The sequence below is a fragment of the Ursus maritimus genome, unplaced genomic scaffold (assembly GCF_017311325.1).
Source record: "Ursus maritimus isolate PB19 unplaced genomic scaffold, ASM1731132v1 scaffold_5, whole genome shotgun sequence".
Classification (NCBI taxonomy): Eukaryota; Metazoa; Chordata; class Mammalia; order Carnivora; family Ursidae; genus Ursus; species Ursus maritimus.
This window is the reverse complement of record NW_024426663.1, coordinates 43,376,757-43,403,682: the sequence shown is the minus strand read 5'-3', so window position 1 is coordinate 43,403,682 and position 26,926 is coordinate 43,376,757. Positions and strand designations below refer to the sequence as shown.

The window sequence follows — 26,926 nt, the reverse complement described above, 5'->3', positions numbered from 1 at the left end:
GGCAACAGCTTCTGACTTGACAGAAACCATCCAGCTACAGGTAAGATGGGGAGTTCTAGGAGAGTCAAAGGAGTCAAGGTTCTGTGGAGCAAAGTGACCACTGAGAGACAAAAGACTTGTGAGCAGAAAAACTGCTCATCCTTTCTCCCTTAAGGGGAATGTTCCAAGACACAGTGGTTCTATACAATCTCACAGGTGATATCTTTAGTAACTTAGTGACTAGCTGTGCTTCTGGTAAAGATGCGGCAAGCTGGGTAATGCGTGACCCTGTATTTACTTTTCTTCTCTACTGCTATTCCTTTCACCCCCACCCCCACTCCTCTCCTGCTTTCTCGGGATTGCATGACTCCCGGTCCCCCATAAAATGTCACTCAGGCTACCTCTCAGGAGGTTTGGGCTAAGACTGTGACATGAAAAAATGAGTCAATGACAGTACAAGAATAAGAGAGAAAATTCACTGTGTTTGACACCAGTTTACTTATCTATATAATTCCTTGGAGTCTCTCAATAGTGGAAGCTCTTAAGGCCACATTATGGCCTTATTTTTATTATTTTTTAATTCTGCACCTTTATTTTTAAATATGGATAATTTTGTCTATTCCACACAAGATTACCACCTTATTAACAAAGAGTAACTGATGAAATCAATAGAACAAGGAGCCTTTGAAGACAACCCACTATTCCTTTCCTTCCATAGAGTCAAATTTCAATTATAACGGAAGATAACATATTTGGAACCACTTAATCCTGTCTTGCAGGAGAGAGAGAGAGAGAGAGAGAGAGAGAGAGAGAGAGAAAAAGATTTTTCTCTTTGAAAGGTCATGTTCCTTTGTGTTTAACTAAAATGTAACAGGATGTCAAAATGCAACCCTAGCATTTTTCTTGCCTTCAGAAATATGCCCACATTTTATAGAGAAAGCTATATATTGAGGTTCCGTAAAAAAAGAAATGCAATTTTCACATTAAACATAGATTCTAACGTCTGGCATGTTTCCTAGTGCTTGCACATAATTATCCATAATTGCAGTTTTTCCAACAGGGGACCCACAGTAGTCACTCTGATTCATTCCACATTATATGTCCCTTTCACACAGTGATAATGATCTTCAATTCCAGGGGCCCTGGCCGCCATCTCTCTTCTACCTACATGGAACACTTTTCCTCTCATCCTTCAGGACACCGAATATACGAGCTCTAGGTTGTTACTTAGGCTTCTTTCTTCCTCATTTTCTGTATTTTTTATGGCCGATTTTTGCATAGGCACATTTGCTGAGTTGGCTCCTCACAGGTGGTTTGGTTTGTGGCATATTTTAATAGCTATGAAACCATGGGTTCAGCTATTGGGTTGCAATGAATTACATAATGCATGTGCAATTCAGTGCACTAACAAGAGGATTTTCCTAAGACCCCAAATGACCCAGGAAACTGATACATGGAAGGACCACATCTCGCCGAACGTCCTCTGACCCAGATGCACTTATCCTGAAGGGCATGCTCTTACTCTGAGGGATGGTGCTCTGTGCAGAGCAGATCTGCTCAGCATCCCACTACACCAAGGCACATTTGTTTCTGTTGCTGTTTGGTTCAGTTTACTTTGGTTTGGTTTGTTTTCTGTTCTTAGCAATCAGGCTGTTTCATGAGTTCTCTAGCAACCAGGAGTAATAGTAGTTTTCTCTAGGAAAGGTTTAACCTCTCAGCACAGTAGTGATGTGATAGACATTATGAATTCAATTAAATGTGGTCCCTGGTCCAGGCTGGAGGTCATAACCCTTTTTATTTCTCTTGCCAGTCTTGGTTAATTTACTTAGAAATAAGTGTGATGCTTCAGTGATATTACGATAAATTGAATTCTGGGCCTGTACACACAACTGTCTCTGGTCTGAGCTCATTTTCCCAGAAATGCTTGTCATTCATACAGGAGGATAAAATCCATCTCCGTTCTCTTTATCTCATTATTCTCATAGTTCATTCATTCAGTCCACACATATAGTATCTTTTATGTTCCAGGCACTGTACAAGGTGACAGGGATAACATGTCAAGCAAGACCCCTGCCCTAAGATGACGGGCCAGAAGGTGCTGTTGAAATACAGATTTTAGCATTCTTTTTCCAAATCTCCATGTAGTATAAGGAGGAATAAGAAGAAGCAAATAATATCGTTCATGTATTCGCACACCCATTATCCATGCTTTCAAAAAAATACCGAAGATCTACTATGTGATAGGTGTGGTACCAAATGCCAGCAAAGAAAGGGTAAAAGATAGGGAGTGTCTACAAACCATAAGAAAAAGATGAATCTGAAAACAAAAATATTTTAAAAGCCTAAGTGTTAAGACACCCTCAACAAAGTTAAATTAGAATAAAGAAAATGAAAAGTTAAAAAAAAAAAGGCTCATTTTATTAATAAACCCAGAACATTAACACATCAAACAAACCTCCGAAAGGATAACTGATTCAGTAAATCTTTTACAGGGAGAAACAGTAAATATAAGAAAAGGTATCCACTGAATTTATAAGTAAAGTAATTGACAAAATATTTTGTTTGTGAATCTGAGGGTCAGTGGGTATGGGTATATATGCATTTCTTACACTGACGGTGGGACTGCTACTTGATGTAGTCTTTGGAAGACAGCTTGGCAATACCTATGAAAATTTAAAATTCAATTTCACTGCTAGGAATTTGCCCAACAAATATACTCACAAAAGGACAGAAAAATGTTCAGGTACAAGGGATGCTCACAATGTTATTTGTAGTAATAAAAACAACAACAGCAACAACAAAATGGAAGTGATCTAAAAGTCTATCGATAGAGTTAAACAGATTATTGCACATAAGAGCATGTCACGTGTCTGGTAACAAGAATGAGGGGGTAGACCATTATCTATACAAACACACACAAAAGAGCCCCAAGATACGGTGTTAAATTAAAAAGAGCATGGTGCAGAATGATATTTATCATACTCTCTGGAAGGATGTGTGCCAAACTCTGAATGCTTTACTGCACACAGCCATAAGCGAGCAATTCGGGTTGGCACAAGTGACAACTGTTTGCTCTTCTGCTCTCCCACATGAAACCGTTTACTCTAAGCAAGGTTCTCTCTGAGGTATGTAGGTCTAAGATCTTCAGGTTATTTGCATATGGCTAGAATCAGGAAGAAATGAGGATCGATGCATGTTTTCAAAGGAATCAGGACTTAGGGAGGCCAGAGAGAGAGTGGAGAGAGAAAGAAAAGCATAGGCAGCAAGGGGTAGGCAGGGGAATCAACGCATCCCAATTTGCCCAGGACTTTCCTAGTCTGACTACTGAGGGTCCCACGTGCTGGGAAACTCTTCAATACCAGGCAAACAGCTGGGGCTGGACTGGAACAGCTGGTCACCCTGGCCTGCCTCGGAATTACTATAGAGACTTGGGTGTTAACCATATGCACAGGAGAAGGGGAGGTGAGGCACTTTCTCTCCTGCCTATGGTGTGCTTCCTTATACCTCTTCCTAGATGCCAAAGGGTCCCTGCAATTTTCCCTAGCTGTAAGTTTCATCACTGTCCTTTGGTGCAAAGATTTTGACACTTGTTTTGGTGATGTGACTTTCTGGATTAGGATTTCTAAAACTGGGGTTTTCTGGAGCTTGTATAGGGTTTATAGGAGAAAATAAGCTATTGTAAAAGCAGCAGGAGGGAAGGAATTTGGGTATGAGGGAAAAAAAGTTATTTGTGGGGCTAGGAATAATAAATCCAAAGAGGTTTTCAAGGCAAGGAAAATCTTGATGGTACTGATGGGAAGGGGTAAAGCAATATTCATTAGAAAAATTGAGACGGTGTCTATAAAATTAAGTTAGGTAAAAATGGGGGCATCTTGGGAGGCTCCTGGGTGGCTCAGTTGGTTAAGCGTCTGCCTGTGGCTCAGGGCATGATCTCAGGGTCCTGCGATTGAGCCCCACGTGGGGCTCCCTGCTCAGCGGGGAGTCTGCTTGAGATTCTCTCTCTCTCTCCCCCGCCCCTCCCCCCACCTGCCCCCCTAAAATAAATTTAAAAATCTTTTTAAAAATGGGGGCATTTTAGGGGAAAACTTTCAAAACAAAACACACCAACCCTTAGGAACCACTGGATGTAATCAACAATTTATATTCTTCTGACCCTTTCCATATGACCCAGGATGCTGTGGAAGGAAGAGCTGACTAATGCAGAAGACGGTAATTATCCCTGGTGGCAGGTGCTCTGCTGTGCACACCCGATCACCCTAATGAGGTTAAAGGAGAAACCCCTGGAGAATGTCATTGTTTTCAGTGTCTACGGCAAGAGGGAAGCCAAACACCGGGGACGCATGTTACTACAGTTTTGTCCAGAAAGCAGGTGATGTTTCAGATCTGAGAGTGGCATCAGAAGCATAGCTATTCAGTGCATGTGTTTCTCATCATGATGTTGGTATTCCTCTCATATGTGTCCCCATAGTCACCATTTACTGCAGGAAAGCTGAAGCCATTTTAGCTTGGTTGCATTTTCTAAGACTTCCTGCAGAAAGAAATCCTCGCTCTTACTTACAAGCCACTAAGTCTGTTGCCTTCCACATTTTTTCTCATCTGAGGATGGGTGTGTTGTTTTTTGTGTTGACAGACTGGTAGCTATGCCACTTTTTCAAAACCATATTTATTCTGCACTCTGGACCATTCATTTGATCATTTAACATTTGTGAGGAAATGAGTGGGGGCCTGGGGCTTCATACATGAGTAAGACACAGATTCCACTCTCAGGAGGTAATGGCACGTTAGTGAACGTAAGACCAACTATACGACAATGTAAGATGGAGGACATGTGAGAAAGATTTTATGGAAAGATTAAACTCAAGAGGAATTCACCAAGTTTCTTCAGGGGCAAGGAGACGCCCTCCAGTTTCAGTAAGGGATGAGGGTGGGAAAGATCTCAAAGGGGGGCAGAACGATGTATGCAAAAGCTACAGAGGTGTAGGAGAGCATGGCTTCCCCAGGAAACTGCCAACAGCGGGTGGGAATCCAGGGGGAGCACAGGACAAAGTACACGCATGTGGGAGGAAGGAGCCAGACAAAGAGAGGAAGGTGGAAACGAGGGCGCTCATACTTATTGAGCAATTATTTTGTCCCAGGCTTTTTCCATCTTGTGTCTCACCTGAGGACTTCAATAACCTCCTGACATGGTTCATTACTCCACTATCCCGATGAGGAAACAGACGATGAGGAAAGTTACACCTGAGCTGAGCCACGATTTGAGGCCAAGTGTATCTAATGCCAAAGCCCCTGGTCAATTTACCACAGGGCACAGTTTCTAGGAGAAAGGTGGAGTTTAACTTTACCCTGAAGGCTCTGAGTATTCTCTAGTGGGGATCAGTAGGAGAGAGACATGATCACAACTGCATTTTAGAAAAAAAAAAAAAAATTACTCTGAAGTCATGTGCAGGAGGGGCAAGTGGAGGCAGCAATAATAGGGAAATGGCTTTCCCTAGGAGGACAGAGAAACAGTTTTCTCATTTTTGTGCAACAGAGGTCAGAATTTAGTGGCACACACAGAAAAGTCAAGGTTTCCTTGGGCCTTGACTTTATCGTATTTGCATTATGCTTCTTTTTTTTTTTTAAGATTTTATTTATTTATTTGACAGAGATAGAGACAGCCAGCGAGAGAGGGAACACAAGCAGGGGGAGTGGGAGAGGAAGAAGCAGGCTCATAGCAGAGGAGCCTGATGTGGGGCTCGATCCCGGAACGCTGGGATCACGCCCTGAGCCGAAGGCAGATGCTTAACCGCTGTGCCACCCAGGCGCCCCTGCATTATGCTTCAAAACAGGCACATGTAAAATACAAGTCAAGAATCTGAAGATGATAGATCCCAGGGACTCTGACCCATCTTAGAGGGAAGTGGGACTGGAGAAAGGGCATAAGGGCAAAATAATAAATGGGTTTCTCAAACCGAGAAGCATAATGAAAATATATGCAGATGCAATTCTGTATGGATGCCAGGCTGCCTAGAACATACCCATTCTTCTTAAGGGCGAGAGTCAGAGATGCTGGGAGCAGGTGAAGCAGTTGTAACTTGCACTCGCGTAATTACTGCAGAGGCTTACACTTTGGTTAAGGGATCCCATTGGTTTAGAAGTCTGAGATGATGCCTGGCCTAAGAGTTTAGCTGGATGTCTCACTGTAGCTATAAATTTCAGTCAAGTTATGTCCTGCAAATTGGGTCTAGTTAAAGACCTCAGGAATGGGGAGAGGGGTGTAGATTGGGATATAGACTCAGGGCTGGGGAGTTTATTTACTCTTTGGATTGAAAATATGATAACCATTTAATCCTCTTTGGTTTGAAAAATAGGTCACTGATTATATATATTTATTTATTTATTTATTTATTTATTTATTTATTTGTTTGTTTGTTTGTTTGTTTGTTGGTTCTGGGAAGTTTCCTGAGGGGCCTGTCCTGGCCAAGTAAATAAAATAAGGAAGCAACCAGGTGGTGCTCATGACCCCCATTCTGACTTCATCTAAAGCAGGTCTGCTGTGTTGGGCCGAGTTCGACACTAGGCTTCCTTCTGAATAACATTTATTTAAAGAAAGACCTCTTCTGCTAAATGAAATTTTTAAGTGAGTACATGCTGAACCACACTGATATGCTGGGCTTGTGGGAGAGAAGATGTTCAGACATCAGTGGGCACCCTGCATATTCCAGGAGGCCAGAGCTATGTCCTACTCAACTCGGAATTTTTCCCAGAATGGAAATTGGTGTCTTAGGGGCTAAAGGCTAGGGTCTGGAGGTTATACCTCTTGTAGTCATACCTCCAGGGGTTTCCTTCTGACCTCATATAGTTCTCTAATTATCTCCTTGTTTTCTTCCACTGACCCATGGGATGCAGTTAGCTTGTGTCTCTAAAGGCCAGCCCTGACTTTTTCTTGACATACCTACTTTAGAGTTGGTGATATAATCTCCTAGTTGGGACCCACCTTTTTGTCTCTGCACAAGCCTTGAAACACATGCAAATGAATGAATGAATGAATGAATGAATGAATGAATGAATATTAGGTTGATTATAACTGCAGGCAAAGAGTTAAGAGGTAACAAAAATAACAGTGATGAAATTTATATGGCAGTAGAGTCCCTGATATCTAAGAAAGGAAAATGAGTTTAGTCTTCCACTGGTCTTCTTAGAAATTTTTATGAATGCTTTTGAGTAAGAGACAGGCGGTGCTAGGTAGGGAGAGATAGGTAGGGGGCTACAGGATCGGGCTCACGAAAATTCCCAAAATGTGGAGGTGTAAGGAAACCAAAGATAAGGGAACAAACCAGACCACCCTGCCTTAGGTGTCAGAGGTGGGGTCTTGTTATAACAGTCACTTGTGACCAACAATGAATTACCAGACCGTAAAAAGGAAGTAAGCCATTAAAGATGTTATCACCAGTCCTTACTCAAATGAAGACATCACAAGAATGATAAGGCCACAAGTTCCCTGGTTAGCTGTCAATAAAAGAACAACCCTAAAAGCCCTCAGTGGCAACCCTTGGGACCCCTCTCACTCCTAAGAGCTTTTTCTGTAATCTCACTTAATAAAACTCTATCTCTTTACCCTCTCCCCTTTCATTCTTTGACTCCATGAGACAAGAACCTCGCTCTCTGGCTTCATGTTCTCTTCTTTTGTTTACTATTTTATTATCGAGAGCCATTTCATCTTTTCCTACCTATAATGTCTTCGTAATTCTTCCATGAAGGTATTTCCTTGGTGAATCCTGAAGAATCTTTTCTCCCCTAAAATGGGAGTTCATCAGGGTGATAGACCATGATCTCTAAGTAATATATGATTTGGGGTTAAGTGGGAGTATAAAGTAGCTTTGGAAATTGTGTTCTAAAATTTATATTCATAAAAACAACATAGTAATAGAGGTTCTAGGGAGGCACTAAGTTCTTTTCCTTTTCCTTTTTTTCCCATCACCCCTTCATTTCTTTCCCTTTATCCTTCCCTCCCTTTCCTACTCTTACTCCCTTCCATCCTTCTTAGAATCCTCAAATGTTCACTTTTATTCAAATACAAACTCCAATTTGGCTGGGTTTTACAGTGACAGTTCCATTTTGAAGAAAACTAAAATGAAATGTCACTATCAATAAATCAGCTAAAGGATCAAGAAGATTTATAGCATGAGCACAGAAATCGATTTAGCATAGGGATTAAGAGGTTATTGACTCAGCCAGAACCCAGTCTGGACTCTAGCTCTACCATTTATTGTGCATGTCCTTGAGTGAGTTAATTAAAGTAAATCACACATCTTCTTATGAAAAATGGAGATAACACATCTCCAAGTGTAATTGTAAAGATTAGAAGATAATATGCACATGAAAAGCTTAGAAGTGCCTGGAATACAGTGAGTACTCAATAAATATAATAATTAATATATCATTACAAAATATTACAATATCTGATACTAGCCATAGCATTGTGAAGTGATAAAGCAAAAGACATCCCAGTATGCCACCTACTTAAGCAAATGAGTATTTAAGCAATAGTTCAGTTCATGTGCTTCCAGGGTTGTTTACTAGTATGACATCTGGTAAAACTATTTGATCCTCCAGTTGACAATGGATTTTAGGAAGAATAGAGAATTGACGGGCTTTGAACTTCGGAAAGCTCGATCGAGTCTTGGGAATTCCACAGGGTTGATGTCAAATGGATGTCTCTACTCTGAAGCTGGCTAGTAATGCAGAATAGGGCAGAGGTACTTCAACTCTTTCATAATCACATGTTTTCACTTTAATCCTATTACAGCTATTAGCCACATGTTTTAAAGATCACAGACCCCCCAAAAGGAGCCATCAGGAATTTCTCTACGGTTTATAAAAGGGAAACATCTTTTATGATTTTATTAGTCTAATTTTCTATTATTGGTAAAGAGTAAAAAAAAATATTTTCTTTGTTTTTTGCCTTCTTAAGAAAATCAAGTGTGCTGTGAGTCAGGAGATGTGAGTTCTGGCCACTGAGTACGGAGACCAGTCTTGTCTCTAAAATGGACCCTGCCCTGATGATCAGTGAGATCCTTTCCAGCTATACAGCCTATTATTTCACACCAAGTTACTTTCCCGGATGAACCAGAAGGCTGTAAATGGTATATTCAGAGAAGACAAGAGGGGACAGAGTTAAAAATAGGGTGGGTGGGTGGGTGTGTGTCCTCAGAAAGCAAAGAAAAAATCAATGAATGCTATTCATTAGATTGCTAATGAGCAGAAAGATGAGTGGTGTTTTGAATATTGATTTTTGTGATATTTCAGCTGTTAAAATTAGCTTTATCATGAATGGACTGCATACGACAGGGCGTTGTAAGTCTTAAGCAAGCATTTGTTGAGCACTGACAGTGTACGGAGTTTACATTTAGCTGCCACAGAGTTGGATGAAGTTTGGGTGTAACGAAGTCTGTCCTGCAGCAGCTTGCAATCAAGTGGAGAGGCAAGAAAAATGAATATTTCAAATCAATTGCTTTACAGGTGACACAGAAGTCATGTCCAAACCACATATCATCCCAGTTGACTAACTTGGGGTTATGACTTGAATGGTTTATATGTTTAACATGTTGAACATGTTGAAATCTTTGGATTTCCCTTTTAGAGATCCTCCCCCTTGAACAATTTAAAAATTCTTACCCAGAAGCAACTTTGTTATTTTATAGATGCTCTTCCCCTTTTAGAGATGTGAAAGTAATGTGTTGTTTTGTTTTGTTTTTTAAGATTTTATTTATTTATTTGACAGAGAGACAGCCAGCGAGAGAGGGAACACAAGCAGGGGGAGTGGGAGAGGAAGAAGCAGGCTCATAGCGGAGGAGCCTGATGTGGGGCTCGATCCCATAATGCCGGGATCACGCCCTGAGCCAAAGGCAGACGCCCAACCGCTGTGCCACCCAGGCGCCCCTGTGTTGTTTTTTATTACAGAATATATACCCATTAAAGACACTACATTAGAAAATACAGAAGAGATTTTTTTTTTTAATTCTAAAGAAAACAAAGTGTATATAGAACGGAAAGACCATTTTCAAGTGCAAAGGATTATTTGTTGAATGTTTTTTGTGCGTTGCATACTCTCCATATAGTCTCATTTAATCTTTGTAATAACACATGGTATTATCACCATTCCGTGTGACAGATGATAGAAATGAGACTCATGGAGGTCCAGCGATTTTCCTGAATTCACCAGGCAAATAAATTAGGGAAGTGTGATAGGCTCCAAATCTCATGTTCTTCCTACTTTCTCATGCTTCTTTTCATTCTTAGTGCTTCTATGGAATTGTGCACATACAAACAGAAGTCGGGGGGCAGCTGCTTTGACCTCTGCTTGACAGAGATGATGAAAAATAATCCTATGAGATTTACTGACCAGCTTGGGTTACGAAAAATGTAAGTCTAGCTTCCCTGTAGGATTTTATTAAAAAATCAGATTTGCAATGAATGACTTTTAGATGCAATTTTCCATTCTCTACCAAGAATGTACAGGTTCTTCCTAGAGATATAAGAAATCTACTGAAATCAAGAAAAACACTATGCCAGAGATTCAAAGGGTAAAAACATGTCTGATTGCCATAAAGATATCCTATGTCTAATATTACCAAGTCCTAATTGAAAACTGCTGATTTAATTTACATTAATTCCATGTTCAGGCAAATTATGCATTGTTTCCAATGGACATAAGTATATTTACAAACACATAAGAAAAATTTAAAATATGTCTTTGAAGACAAGTTTAAAGGTTTTGAAAAATAAAATCCTGTTCTAATTAAAAAAAAAAAAAAGAAACCACAGGAAGCTTTCTTTCCCTATTGATACCTTTCAAAATACTAACCTAATAAGATTAGACATTTCCCATATAGTTTTAAAAGGTTGCTAGAAAATTCATGTCTTGCTTGCATATGCATAAAGTGTGCTTACCTAACACAAAAAAACTGTTAACGTTTTGATTTTTAGAACCCTTCTGAATTTTGTATTTTGAAGCACGAGAATCTATTGTTTATTAAAAATATTTTCAACTGTAAACAAAGTCCTAGGTACGAGTGGTCATCACTACAAGTAGGGTAGGATAGAAATGTAACACTTGCAAAGCCACTGAGGTGGGTCATTTCCTTAAAGTCTGGTAAATGAGATAGTTATTTCATCAAGAAATGGAAACGGTCTGACTCACTTTCTTCCAAATCAAATAATGTGGTCCAGTGCAAATTGTTGAAAGAGTTTTGATTCTTTTATTTCCAAATTGGATTTGGAGAGTTTCTTCTCATTCAGACTCTGTCGCGGGCAGGAGCAGAGCAGCAGGACGGAGCCTGATAATGTAATTGGATTAAGGCTCTCTACAGAAAAACTGCAGAAAACAACTGCCTATGACTTTATTTCCTCAGTAAAAAATACACCTTGATAAAATAAATAGAAATGTTGCAAAGAAAAAAAGAAAGAAAGAAAGAAATGTTGCAAAGAGTATATTTAAGTTAGACTTGTCCTTCCCTTGAACAACTCTTTCACACCTCTTGCCATAACATAACAGTTGAGGATGTATGGCAGTACTAGGCCAATGTGTCTTTGCAACTTGTGTTTCAAATATCGCTTACCATACAACAACAAAAAGTAATTATGGTACAGTTGCGAGGAGAGAGAGGTACTTTGAAAAGTAGAAAAGAAATACCTATTAAGAGCTTTCAGCTGAACCGGAAGAGACTTTAAAACCCAAATATTGTCTAAATCCTCAAGTCATTCTTAAGGTGGATTGTTCGGAATAAAATTGATAAAATTCTCTGCTTGCCAAAGCTGCCTACATTTTTCAGTGAGTTGGGCAGTGTGAGTCATCTACGGTCTCATCTGGACTTGACCCCTGAAAACCACAAGTTGTGAAACTGTTTAAATCTCTAACTCTTTTAACACTTCTCTAAATAAAAGGCATTTAGAATTTCTTAAGGTCTTGTTTTTGTGTCCAAAATCCTAACTCAGATTTTAAGACATTTCTATGGTAAACTCAAAAGAGTTTTAACTTAGTAACTATATGTCCTATCATTGGTTCTTTTGCCAAAATTTCCGTTTCTTTCCAACCATGTCCAATGAGATATGGTAATTATTTTCCCCCATAAAATTCTATCATTTGAATAGTGTTTTCTTGACCTTCCCATTTGACTGTCTCCACAATCCTTCAAGTAAGAGAACCAGTTATGAATATCACCCACACCAAACTGTACTAGGCCCCAGGGTGTGATTTATTGGTATGAGGGGATTTTCAAATGTCTTCCTAACTCAGCAGCCACTTTCATCATTTATATCTGAGTTCTTCCCTGTTTTTCTTAGTACAGGAATGATTTGGTACACAGGCCAGTAATCTTGGTGATTCAGTCATGTCATTATTGGAAGTACCCTCAATTAGAAAAAAAATATGCATTTTCCTGAATTGCTGACTTACTTTGTTGGGATTTTGGTGGCAGTGACTTTAGAGTCCTGTTTCTATGATGTATAGGCTGGGTGACCTTATTTCAGTTGAGAGTAGAAGAGAAAAAAAATATATTTTAGAAGTGGGAAAGAAACACTAAGTCTTTTCGGTTGAACAGAAGGAGGCTTTTTTCTTCTTACTGTAACTCCTCAAATATTATCTAATCCCTTGAGTCATTCCTCTTCTCTAAGCTTCTGTGGTCTCTGTCCCATGGAAATGACAATGACAGACTTGCACCTCACACAGTATGGGGAGGAGGAAATAACAAGGCAAGCAGGAAGCTTAGTCCAGCCCCTGGCATAACAAGCACTCAATACAAGTTGTGTGTTATTACTTTAATTGGGTATTAATTGTATTTTATATATAACCTATTCACCCCAGAATAAATCCATCACCAATGAAGACTTTTTAAAAGGAACTCCACAGATGATAGGTGATAGGTTATTCAGTGGACCTCTAAATAAAGATTCATTGGAAATAAAACCGTTTACTAAAACCAAATACAGATTATATATATATATATATATATGCACACACACACACACTCACCTATATATGTAAAGTATAATATATGTATAATTTTTTTTTTTACGAATTGGTTTTGTTCTAAATAGCGGGAAAAATATTTCCATTACTCTAAGCCACATATGATTCAAATACACCGATGATGTTTATTGCTCTAAGGAAAAGCTGACCAATATTAGGCTGTGGAATCCTATAATGCTTCTGCTCAGTGTGGGCCTAGGCATCGGGATTATGTGGAAGAGATGCCAGACCTATTCTGGTAGTAGTGGTACTAATAACTGCCCAAACTTGGCAATCATCAGCTCATAGAATTTGGTGCTTTGAGCAAAGGTGTTAATTATTTCCCTCCCCTCTTTCTTCAAGAATACCTTTTCTCTTAAACTAACATGCATCCACAGGCTTAACTGGACAGAAAAGCAAACGGGAGAAGTAGATGGGCAAACAACAGTGAATCTGAGTGCACACTCTGCATTTGATTCCAAAACGAATGCCAAAGTCAGTTTGGTCAATAGTAAACATTTCCTCTCGAGCATTTAGGGGTCAACAAATACAACAAGAATTAGGGGTCAACACCCTTCTATAGTGTTAAGTTCTTTCACTAAGGGACCAGGCTCTTTCAGGTGCTATCTTATTTGAATTTTAATTTGTCCTGACATTCCTCCAAGAACTATTACAGCACACCACATCACTGTATTCCATTTAACTCCCAAACCACGGGGAAACTGGCTGCAGCTTCAAACAACACTATTAAATATACCACAGGGGAACCTTGGAGTAGGAATTCCAGGCACAAGCTACAGCCTAGGGACAAAGAGAGGCTGTAAAGACTTTGAGTGATACTGGGATGGAGATTTAGCAGAATTTCAGAGTCTGACAGAAAACAGTCCTTAAAATTCTTTTGTTAGGTTCCCAGGGATAATTCTCTGTGATTACGCAGGTTTGTTAAAAGACAAGAATAAACTTCATCTCTCCCTACCTCCCTTAAATTTTTCTTGTCACTAGGTTTGTGAGCAACTAACTACAACTCACGGTGGTTTGGCAAAGTTGTCCAAAAGGGAGGCTCCCCATTACTGGGCCTTGCAAAGAACAGCAGACTCATTAGTACCTATTTTCTCTTTTAACCTGGATATCTTTATTGTGCCATCTAAGCGATTACATGGAAGTCTTCTGGTGAAATCCTGACTCCAAGGGTTGAAAATGCAAGCACAGAAATTAGCACAGCCAGGGCTACACGAGAGGCCCCAGACATCCAAATGTGAATGAGTGTTTTGAAAATCTAGCAGACTTAATGGATTAGTCTAGAGTCCCGCCACTTGGGAGGTCCAAATTCAGGGCCTTGGATCTGGGAGGAAGATGTTACAGTTGTGTTGGTGAAGGAAGAGGGAGAAGAGGAGCCAGTGCCCATCTTTCCAAGAAAGACACCTTTTCTGGGTGGGAGAACAGCAGAGAAGCCGACGCTACCTTCCAAGTTCTGCCGCAGAGTCTTTACAAACTGAGTACAACAAACGGAAGAAAAGGCTTTGGGCATAGATTTGCTTATTCTTGTTGACTGGCTTACATGCTTCTGGATTCTTCTCAGAAGATCCAGTTGGCTAGACATGATTATTTATTTTTGCAGGAGATTCCAGGAGCATGGGCAGGTTGGGCTTCTTCTGGTCTGCCCCTCTCACAGAGTTTTTCCTTCATATCACATACCTCAGTTTAGAATTTTACAATCTGTACTATGATTATCTGATTAATGTATATCTCCCTTCTCCTGGCTCCCAGATTAGAGGGACCCAGGACAGAGATAATGCTGCTTTCAGTCACCACTGTATCCCAAGAGCCTTGCTTAGGTCTGGCACAGGGAGACTCTCAAAATATTACTTGTTAAAAGAATGTTGTCTAATATGTTAAATAGACCAGGTCTGGAGATCTAACCCCAAACCAAGAAATCCATGGGCTTGATAACAATGGCTTATTTCATATGTGCCTAGAATAAAAATTTGCCTAATTTACTTGTAAATCTGTAAGTTCTATTTAACTGTAATTGTCAATGGGACACTGCAAACAGGCTAACTGGTGTCAGGAGAAGTAAAAAACAAATCCATCTTTGGGAGTCTGAAGTCAAGTCGGAGTTAGAAAAGTTATGACAAGCCATGTGCAGGCAGGGACGATGAACACACAAGAGAGCATGAAGAGAGAAGTGGGTCTGGAACAAGAAAACACTAGGTAGACAAACAAACAGTCTCAGGAAAGATACCATATGTCTTACCAGCAAAAGATGAGGTTGTAGCTCTCTAGAACTGTAATGATTCCTCAAAACTGTTACGCCCTAATCCTTCTGAGACTGACATTAATTTCGATCCAGTTATTTCTGCTAACTAAGCCAATCTGATGGGAATGCTACTGAAAGCTGGTGGGGGCCTTTGTGAAGTACTGTGTGAAGACGTCCGCCCTTTGCCAGTAGCCTGGGAATCTGGAGTCCTTTCTTGGAACTCTTAAGAGTGGTTCCAGGAAAAGTTACCTAATAGCCTTGATTAAAGGAAATGAAACTCTTCTGTCTTGTACTGGCTGTTTGAAAATATGGTCACTCAAGCAAGATATAATTTTTTTTCAAAGTACCACATCATGGTGTACCCCTCATCATTTACTGCAATTATACGTAGGAATTGTTCTTGTCTTCGATTTCATAGTCCTAGAGTTGGTTTCTATTCGCTGCCTGGTGCTCACTTCCGGGTAGTGATCATTGCAAGACGCATCTTCTTTTTTGAGTCACTACAGACCATCTGGAGTTCAACAGAAACCTAACTTGGGAAACCTCTGGCAGCAATGAAATTCCCTTTTACAATCACTTTAGAATCACCAATGGCACTCCTTGTGTACGGGAGCAGAGTGGCCCAGGCTCTTCTTGAATATATCCTTGCCTAGTCTTGCACTTCAAACCACACCCCACCCCTAACTCACCCACAGATGTTGGGAAAGCAGCTGCCAAGAATGACAGAGGGGCAGGGTCTCAGGCTGAGAGATGCTGCCATGAGAAAGGAGGAGGTGTCAGAGGGGAGAAGGGGACAGGTTCTGAGAGCTTGGAATTAACAGGGTATAGAGGGTAAAGAAAGCAACATTAGATAAGATACAGGAGATCACAGAGAAATAAGGGAAGGAGGCTGAGAAGAGAGTAGGAAAAAAAGAGACAGGATATAATAAAAGAAGTGCAGGAGACTGCAGCAGAGAACACAAGAATAGAGAGAATATGGAAGAAACAAAAATGAACTGCAACGAAATGAGGGTGAAGCCACAGAGGGTTGTGTTCTGGGTGTAGAATCTGAACTGTAACTGCCAGGGTTGGAGTCCCAGCTGTACAACTTTTTGGAATAATGACTACGCGGAAGAATGACTATGAGCCTCAACGTGTTCCTCTGTAAAATGGTGTAATAATGCTGCCTCACAAGGTTGTGAGAGTCCAGTGTGATCACGTGTGTCGTCTTAGCACAGGGCTTGGCACAGAGTCGGTGTTACTGTGAGGGAGGTTAAAAGAGAGGGGAATGGAAGGGTGAAGGAAAGAACAAGATGGAGGAAGTAAGAAGGAGAGAGATTCAGACAGAAGAATAAAAAAGAAAGAAGGGAATTTCTCCTAATGATTTTAACCTTTCTTTTTCCATAATCTAATCTAAGTTTCTATGACCACTCTATTATTTCTGTTTTCACGACACTTGGGAAAAACAGGTACATGTGGAATATGAATACCTTCTTAAATGTATTTTTGTATTCAACTAACCCGCAGTAGGTTGTAGCTCTTTAAGAGTTGAAGTCCTTCGGGGGCGCCTCGGTGGCTCAGTCCTTTAAGTGTCTGTCTTCGGCTCAGGTCATGATCCCAGGAGCCTGGGATCAAGCCCCACATCAGGCTCCCTGCTCAGCGGGAAGCCCGCTTCTCCCTCTCCCCCTGCCTGCCACTCCCCCGCACTTGTGTACTCTCTCTCTCTGTCAAATAAATAAAAAAAAAAAAAAAAAGAGTTGAAATTATTCCTCGGAAATGAGTAAGATCAAGGTTACATGATGCTAAACCAGTCATCCAAAAAATCCGTTTATTTTCCCTTCCTCCTTACTGTATCGACTAGTCGTTTGATGAAACTAAATGAATTGACTGGTTATTTTGAAATGTGCGAGCCCAGCTGTAGCCTGTAGGGAGAATAGAGCACCTAGTGTTCTTAGTGGTGTATCTTTCCAAGTTTCTCTCCACAACACGAACCACTTCCTTTTACTTGCAGTCATTTTGCTTTTCTCATTAGTCTCATGGTCCAGGGCTAGTGGTGAGTACTGAGGCAGCTCTAGGACCAAGACCATAAAACAATGCAACGGAATTGGCCCAAAGCATAAAAAGAAAGCACTATGGAGTTGTTCATACACTCAAGGAAAGGAAGAAGAAAAGTGGAGCTGTAGGTAAAGTATGAAGAGGATATCAAAGACATCTCTTCTTATATTAGGAAGGAGAAATGAAGCCACAGCCCAAATCAGAAGGGAAAAATTCCTTACATTCATCACACAAATCCCCAACGTGCATCTGGCATGGAGCTGAGTACTTGTCAATCACAGACATGCCTCCCTAGTATTTCCACAAAGCTGGATAAACGGTGTGCTCATGGACCTGCTGGTGGCAGTGAGGTGAGAGGCCAACCTTCACTAACCATGAGTAAGGCTACTCTTAAATGCCATTCAGAATAAATGAAAGGAGTTTTATCTTCTTCTTATAAACATGCCTTTTGGAGGACCATGGGACTTACTTAAAATATCGGCCAGTGAACAACAGGCCAGTACTGGCACTGCATCTCACATTTTCCTCATTCTGATTCAGAGCTATGACAATATGGAGGTCATCCATCCTTTCCTTCCTTCGAGTTATTCCCTTCTGTCAAAAGGGTTAAGAGGCGTTTTATTGCACTTTCCTTCTTGTGGCAGGAGAAACAGTTTTCAAAGTTGGCTTCTACTGCCCTATGTTTGGCTTCTAGATTCTACTTAATAGCCATTTTAAGATGTTCCGAGAAGAGATGTATAAGGACCTCTTGACTCCAGGACTACTGGAACCACAGGTCGATCATGATGGTGTTCTAGCACCATATGCTGCATCGTGAAGACACAGCAAAATAATTGACGTATTACTGGGCAGGCTTTTTGGGAATAAAGAGGCATAAACCACAATTTTTAGAATAATTTTACTAGAGGGGCACCTGGGTGGCTCAGTCGGTTAAACATCTGACTCTTGATTTCAGCTCAGGTCATGATCTCAGGGTTGTGAGATCGAGCACTCCCCATGCTCAGTGGGGAGTCTGGTTGAGGGTCTCTCCCTCTCCCTTGGCACTTCCCCTTACTCTCTCTCTCAAATAAATAAATAAAGCTTTTTAAAAAATTTCATTCGAGTTTGCTGGGGGTCAGTATGCAGACTATGGCAACACAGAGAAGTTCCTGACCCAATCTGGGGAAGATGGCAGGGCTTGGATTCAGGTGTTACCTTACCCAGAGAATGAGGTGAAGTGAGCCATGCAATTAAGAGAGGAAAGTGAATTCTGGATGGAGAGAAGAGAATAAGCAAACGCAGAGAGCTGTGAAATATGGCATCTGTGGGTGGAAGAAGTTTGCTGCTGGAAGAGTCAGGTGAGTCCTGTGTACCACTGCTGAGGAGATGAGATTTTATCTGGTGGCTGATGGGAGGCACAGAAGGGTTCTAAGCATGTCAGTGACATTTTCAGCCTAATTTTTCAACTACATCAATTTGGTTGCACTGCAGAAGGCAGAGCTAAGGTGAGTACGCCAAAGAGACTAAGAAAGTGGTTATCAAATTTTTTGATATATAGTAAGAAATACATTTTCATGGTAAGATGGCTATGAGTGTTTGTATGTGTGTGTGTGTGTATGTCAACAATATCATAAAACAATATTTATCCTTAATACTACAGATGTGGCTCTACATCTATTCAATTCTATTCACATTTTTTTAAATGAAATGCTAAATGCAACTGACAATTTTAAAATACTATTTCAGGGACTCCTACAGCAATCTGGGGAGAGCTGATGAGCACCTGAACTGGAGAAGGATCAGCGGGGTGGAGAGGAGAGCACAGATTTGACAAATATTTAGAAAGTAAAATAAAATATAGTTATTTATCTGATGGAGAGGTGTATGATATCCAAGTTTCAGTCTAGGATAAAAGTGCTTCTAATTGAGACAGGAAGAACAGATTTGCAAAGAAATATGAATCCAGTTCTGAACATGTTGTATTTATTTATTTATCTTAAAGATTTATTCATTTGAGAGAGAGAGAGAACATGAGCAAGGGGAGGGACAGAGAGAGAAGAAGAGAATCTCAAGCAGATGACTCACTGAGCATGGAGCTCGATGCGGGTCTTGATCCCAGGACCCAGAGACCATGACCTGAGCCAAAATCAAGCAGCTTCACTGACTGAGCCACGCAGGCGCCCCAAACATGCTGTATGTAAGCGGTGGGGTATCATCAGGCCCTGGCTTCTGCCTGAGTCTGAAATCAGGGAGGAGGTCTGAGTAGAGACAGAGTTTTGGGAATCACCCTCCAAGGTGGGAAGTAAAACTACAGAGGAACGTGAAAGCATCTAGAGAGTGCACAGAATGCGAAAAGCAATCAGCCGGAACCCCAATACTCCTGCTTAAGGAGGGGAGGAAGACAGATCATGAAGGATGGTGAGAAAGAATATTTGGAGCAGCAAGAAAAGAAGAGCGTAGAATCATTTGGGAGAGAATCATTCCTAATAAATCTGCGTTGAATAAAGGCTTACCGAGTAATTGAATAAGGAGAGGGTTTCAGAGGAAGGTCTCTCGGATCAGGGCAGAGAAGGCGAAAAGGAGCTGCCCAGACACCGTGGTGAGGGTGGTGGGAGCGGAGGTGTGTAAGAAAGTCCATGTACCATGGCTTGGGTGGTTCCTGGGAGGTGAGGAGGGGGAGCAGCTTGGCCAAGAAGGGAAAAAAGAATGAGCTAAGGGATCAACAAGGGGTCTGTCACTGGGCTTTGCTGTTGGTTTGTTTTGTATTGCTTTTAAGACTGAGAGAGACATGAATAAGGAAAGAGGCAGAAGAAAAGGAGAGATCACAAATGTGAGAGAAAGAAAGCAAAAAGCAGGAGCAAGGTCCTGGAGGTACTGAGAAGACAGGGCCAAGGGCACAGATGCAGAGGCTGACTTAGACCAGGAAAGGGAAAGGACACATCACCTGAGACCACAAGGGAGACAAGGATGGGTACGGGTGTCAATGAGAGGATGCAGACCCGAGGAAGTCCATTTCCTCACAGTGAGTTTCTTCATTAGGCAGCGGCAGCAAGTAAAGGCACTTGCTGCAAGGTGGTGAGCAGCTGTGGGGTCAGGACGCTTGACAAAGGGAAGGAAGTTTAAAATAAGCACCAAGGGAAGTGAAAGAGGGCACAGAGCAAGGCACAGAGGGTCCAGCTGAGGGGAGTGCCTTGACTTTACTCAAATTCATGAAGTCCTATGGGACTTTTCCAGCCAAGAGAGTGGAGCAGGCAGATCCGGAGTTGACAGTGCTGGGTCTTTCCTGCGAGGTGTAAGGAGGTCAGGAGGGCAAGGAATTTGAGAGAGAGCCTGGGTGGGCAAAAAGGAGAGGAAAGGAGACTGACATTCCCGAATTAGGGGATTGCCAGAAAACATATTCTATTTCCCAGTGTCCTTTGCAGCTAGTTGTGGCAGGTGTCTAAGCGAGCCAAAGGAGATATAAATAGAAGCATTATGTGGGGTTTCTGGGAATTCTCTTCCAAAGGGAAGGGATGGGCTATTCTTCCTCTCTTCCTCTGTCCTACTGCAGGCAATTTAGATGTGATGGCTAGAGCTCTCTAGATGTCATCTTGGACCATGGAGACAAAGCCTATTTGTCTTTGTTAAAGCAAAATAAAGGGATGGTGGAGGAATTATCTGAAAGAATCGTAGGTCCCTAATGATGTTAGAGCAGCCGTACCAGCCCTGGACTGACCCCTCTCGGTCTCTTTTACAGGAAAGAGAAATAAACTTCTATCTCGATTAAAGCATAATTTTTCAGGTCTCTTTCATTCCAGCTGAACCAAAGTCCAGCTATAATAGTGTGCACACACAGTCACCGGACCACTCAGAAGGCTGCCTTGGAAGAGAATGTTAACCCTCCACCACCTAATGCCCAGCAGGGAACACCTTTTACAGTAAGCAAAGAAGCTCTGGTATTTTTAAGAGATTACAGGCTGCTCTTGATTTGAAAGGAGAGGAAACAAAAGCTAAAACTTGGATTTCTCCATTAATTTTTTTAAAAATAAAAGAAAGCCACAGGGATGTTATTGCTTTTTTCCTGTGGTGGCAAGCAGTCATCTCTGCACTTTTTGTAAAGAAATGTACTAAAATTAATGACAACATTAACACCCAGCATGACACATTTCCACTGTCTTACACATTTTTTTCCTTCCCTGAAGGGTCAGAATTCCTATCGGTCGGCATAAAATGGTCTAAGCCCAAGCCTAGTAAATCACTTGTATTGCCTTGTTTTTAAAGTGACTAAGCAGCTGTAGTTTTCAAGGTCAGCCGAATCATCTGCCAGGGTCACATGTGTTTCGCATGTCAAGTAACGTATATAGGTTCCACTCCATCCAGGATTGTATGGAAAAAGACATTTGCAAACAAGTGATCCGAAGCCATGTTTCCAAACAGCTGCTATGGTTATGGGGATAAGAGTTACTATGTAAACTGTGTAAGTTGAGGACTATGTTTCCAATCACTCAAAAAAGAATATTCATTACAATCCATAATGTCCAAACTGAGAGAGCCAGTTTCTGATCATGAAGACACACAATAAATACTCAATCAGGATAAGAAGTAAAAGTATATGATTGCTGTTATTATCACAATGACCTTGTTCATGTGCGAGTGGGACGAATGTGTACTGGGTATAAAGACAACACCAAGCAAACACAAAAGCAGGATGGAACCTAGTTAAATAGCTAACGATGGAGCACCTCAGGTAACGAGACTTGGCTAATACTTCTCCCTCCACTTCATGCTGCAGGCAACACTGACTAGAAGCTACAGACATGACTCCTGGATGTTAATAACTTCCTTAACAAGCTGGAGTAATTGGTATTATGGAGCCAGACTCATGGCACAGGGAGGGGATGACCTGAGGATTTAAGGAGTTTAGGAATAGAAAAACTTTTTTTTTTTTAACTTTACATTTTAACTCAAGAGCATAGTTAGAGACGTCTGGCTTCAACAAAGAGAAGGAAAAGAGTCTTGATTTTTGTGAACAGCTCTTCCACTGGGTTGTGCTAACTCGAAAGGGATAATTGGCTTTGAAGAGTAGCTCTTACATTGAATTTTTATTGAGTTCTCATAATGTTCTTGGTATGTGCTCTTCAAAGCCCACAATCGGCCTCTTCATCTTGTTTATATTTACTGGTCCTAATGATCTCTCATGTGCGAGACGTGCTGAATGAAGATTGCCTTCTGACCAGTTAACCCCTCTCTGCAGGTTTCAAGGTTGGCTTCTCTATTCTGGAAGCAAAATAGCAGGCACCTCCCAGTCAGCGGAGTGGCGCAGACAGGCGTAGACAAATACCCACTCTAGCTAAGTATGGGCTCCAGTCAAGCTGGAAAAGGTCTCTCAGCTCTGAGTCACTTAGACAATCAAGTTCCTGAACATGTTTCTGTCCCTAATATTTTGTTGCTCTAGGCAACCATCAAGTCCACACGAAGACTTCTGCCAACTGGAGAGGATGACTAGCCAGGGGAGCCAGAATTTTCTTTTAACTCTTTGTTGAAAATCCAAAATAGCAAATGGTGGGTGTCACAGATATTCTCTACAGGATCTATATTAGGGAAAGTGGAATTCATACATCGACTTAGTGTACCTTTTATTCACTTCTTAGATACAATTATATAGGAAATATAATTATAGAAAGGCAATTAATCAGAAGCTGCATTTTTTTTAAAAAGAAAAAAGAAAACATGAAAGAGCTAGTTGGATTTTTAGATATCATCTAATCTAATATCCTCATTTTATAGATGGAAAACCAGCTTAAACTACTGACCCAAGGTTAAACAGGGAGCTAGTGACAGAGCTGGGATTATAGCTCTGGTCCCCAAACCCCAGGGTTATTGCCCTCTCTACAAGTTTCACAAGTTCAGGGCCACATGCAGAGTGAAGGAATGTTAATAAATCACAAGTGAGGGGCGCCTGGGTGGCTCAGTTCGTTAGGCATCCGACCCTTGATTTCGGCTCAGGTCATGATCTCGGGGTCATGAGATAGAGCCCTGCATTGGGCTCCACGCTCAGTGGGGAATCTGCTTGAGAGTCTCTCTCTCCCTCTCTCTTTCTTTTTCTCTCTCTGCTCCTCCCTGCTCCCTGCACTCTCTCACTCTCTCTCTCTCTCAAATAAATAAATAAATCTTTTAAAAAAATAAATAAATGGCAAGTGATCATCTCTCTTCTGTAATAGCAAATGTTCCTACAACGGGCTACTTTGCTGGGATGCTAGAAGCAATCCTAAACCTTTGTGGCTAGGTAGTGATCATCCATTAACACGCCCATTATGAAAGTCTGGCCAGGAGGGACATTTACCTATTCTAAAGTATGTGAAAAGCATTCAAGGTGTATCATTGCTTGTCTGAATTTGATCTCTGCTTCCTCTGAATTCTTAAGACACCTATTCTCTTTGACACAATTCTGGAGAGTATCTAAGATTCCTGGTATCTTTTTCATATGAACAATTGTATCTTGCTAAGTCCTTGGAAGTAGGACTGCATCTTATTCATTTCCATTTCCCTGAAACTCAGAGTACAGAATTAAACATGTTTTTGTTGATTGCTTGATGATAAGTCAATATTAATTTTATTAATTCTAGTAGTTTAATAAGAACCTATTTACCCAGAAATTAATTGTCCAGGAACTTCTACAATTCCATACCAGTAAATAAAGAACCTCAGAACCACTAACAAATGCATTTAAAAGCTTTTTTTGTTAAAAAGCAGAATCAGGCCTATAAATACAGAGAACAAACTGATGGTTGCCAGAGGGAACAGGGTTGCAGGGGGATGGACAAAATAGGTTGAGAGGAGAGGGAGGCACAGGCTTCCAGTCATGGAATGAACAAGTCACAGGGATAAAAGGCACAGCACAGGGAATACAGTCAATGTTACTGTAATAGTGTTGCATGGCAGCAGGTGGGAGCCACACTTGCGGTGCACACAGCACAACACATAGAGAAGTCGAATCACTATGCTGTACACCTGAAACTAATGTAACATTGTGTGTAAACAATATGCAAATTGAAAAAATTAAAAAAAAAAGTATTTGTTATATGCATTAAATATCCTAAAGCTCTACCTCGGGGATGGATTGGCCCCAGCCCCACTTTTATTTTGAGTTCATTTGTTCTTAATTTTAGACTCATTGCAATGGCTAGGACTCTGGTTTGCCAAGGTGAAAAAAGCAGCAGATCAGAAGAGGCCACTAAGGCCAGGTCCACTAACAACGTTAAGAGGTAATCATTGTGAACAGCAGATGAGAAGTTAAAATGCAGCAACGTTTGGGGCTCCTAAATGTTGGGGGGAAAGTCCATAGATCATTAGCTCTAAAGGGCATCTGTGAATGTCAAAGAAGTATAAAAGTAGATGTACATAATCAGAACCAGAGCCACAAAAATCATTTCCTTATATCCAGTGCACGCCTTTAAGAGGTTAAGAATGAGCATAATACCTTTCAAAGATTTTCATTCCAAATGTTTAAAATAAGATTATGAACTTTGGTTTCCTACAGTATTTGACAGATGGATCATTTTCTCCTAAATGAAACGTAGGTAATCTACGCACTGAGATGAACCGGCCCTAAAGTCCAAATTGGAATTCAAGTATCAAACTATTTTTATCCAACATATAATCCTACATATGCTCTAGATAATAGCAAGGATCGTAAGGGTTCATATCTTGTCAGAGCCATTTTACATCCACTCAAAATCATACAATCACCAGTTACTAAATCTCATGCACCTGTTCTTTTATCATTTACAACAATCTCTTGTTCTGTATTTCTGCAATCTAGCTCTTTTGCTAGTATAGGGCCTTTATTTGACCTTATTCTTGGATATAGCTATTGTGCTCTAACTGGTCTCCGAAACTTTTATATTTTCTTCTTTCACTCTTTGGAATTTTAAAAAGATTCCCAGGTGATTCTAACGAACAGACAAGTTTGTGAACCACTACCCTAAATGCTTAGCACAACATTCATTTGACTCCTAATTACACCCTAAAACGGAACTAACTCCTTCAGGGGCAGACATCATATGTCTCTGATTTCTGAGGTTAGCTGCTCTTCAAGTATGTTTCCCTCCATTTCCATTTTTCCCTTCTGTTTACTTAACAACTATTTAATAATTCTTAGGTGCCACTTCTTCTAGAAGACCGTCTTTATCTTGCTTTAGATCTCCAGCAGAGATGTACTAACGTTTTCTCTGCTTTTCTTTTCAGAGGTGCCATTTGATGCTTAGGCTCAAAGAGACGGTGGGGTTGGAGTGGCTCTCTCAGTTTTATGTTTTCTTTGTAGGGAAACACCTAAGGGGATCTGTCACACTTATGAATCTACCTTTCTTTGAAGGTCTGATTTGAAAGCGGATTGGGCTACACTTTGCACGAAGGCATTTTAAATGTGCAGGTGTGACTGGCCAAATTAACAACAATACTTTGAACATTTACAGAACCTTTCATCAAATGATATCAAAACAATTCAGTTATAAAGCCTTCGGAAGCTGGTGGACAAAATTTTCCATTGATATATAAATCGGGATTTACTGCATTAGCTATGTGGGTGATTTGTTTCAAGTCCCCAAACAATGGGATGTTTAGGCAGAGGGAAAAGGATTTTCTGTGGGCTACGTCTCCAAATTGTTACATTTAATTTCAAAAACCTTTACGAAAAAACAATCCTTTTCTTTTTAAATTTTTGCTGAATTTTCATTACCAGTTCACAGACACTTGTGTTGAGAACTTAATAATCCTTTTCTTTAAAAAAAAATATGGAATGTTTCACAAATTTGTGTGTCATCCTCGGGCAGGGGCCATGCTAATCTTCTCTGTATCATTCCAATTTTAGGATATGTGCTGCTGAAACAAGCACAGAGCCTAATAATTATTTTTTCCTCTTAATTTGACCAAGCATTAGCTTCTTTTTGGTAATCCAAAGAAGCTCACTGAACACACTAAAATGGACTTCACCTATGGTGAGGGAGAACGATACTTACCAGTGGTTCTTAAATGAACAAAAGTGTGGTACAAATCTGTTTGAAGTCTTGTGGTTATTATTATTTAAGTGTGTAGCTGTGTACCATGTCTCTCCAAAAACACTACAAATCTAATCTTTTTCTGTTTTCCTCCTTCTGGCTTCTTTCGCTATTTTTCCTCACACACAATCCTGGGAGCTGTAGACTGGGAAGAGTGGTGCTTTCCCATTTCCTCATATTTTAAAATCCGTTGTAAAGTAAATATGAGCAAAATGTGCCTGAGGAATGTTTATCAGACTATGGTTTTTATTTGGCTTTGTCCTAGCATATTAGTTTTTTTTTTAAATTTTTTGCCCCATTTCAATGGTTTCTTTGATGTCTTGTTTTGACCAGCTGCTGAGCTTTTTGTGGCTGTCCATTTACATCACTTTAAAAAATGGTACATAAATGAAATTTGAACAAAATGAACAGTACTTTCACATTGTTTCAAAATCAAACATGTTCCTAAGGAATCTGATTTATGGCAGATGGAGAACAAAACCTTCCAGAGGGAGGGCTGTTAAATGAGTCTTAATTGCTTGCACATGAAAATATAGTGACTAAGATTGTGTGCACAATTAGGAATTTAAACATGTAGAAAAGAACTGGCCGTGGAAACATTTTTGCAGGCATAGCTAGTTTGTATGAACACAGACAATAGAAGACAAGTTAGTA

General features: G+C 40.5%; 1 protein-coding gene and 1 non-coding gene across 5 annotated transcripts in view; both read right to left on the bottom strand.

Moving 5' to 3' along the window:
• The window catches only part of PDE4D (phosphodiesterase 4D), a 1,076,631-nt gene that overhangs the window by 150,346 nt on the left and 899,359 nt on the right, over positions 1-26,926 (bottom strand). The window lies entirely within an intron of this gene.
• On the bottom strand, positions 26,003-26,109 carry LOC121100873. The gene has a single exon (XR_005832655.1). It is a non-coding gene; the product is annotated as a U6 spliceosomal RNA (small nuclear RNA).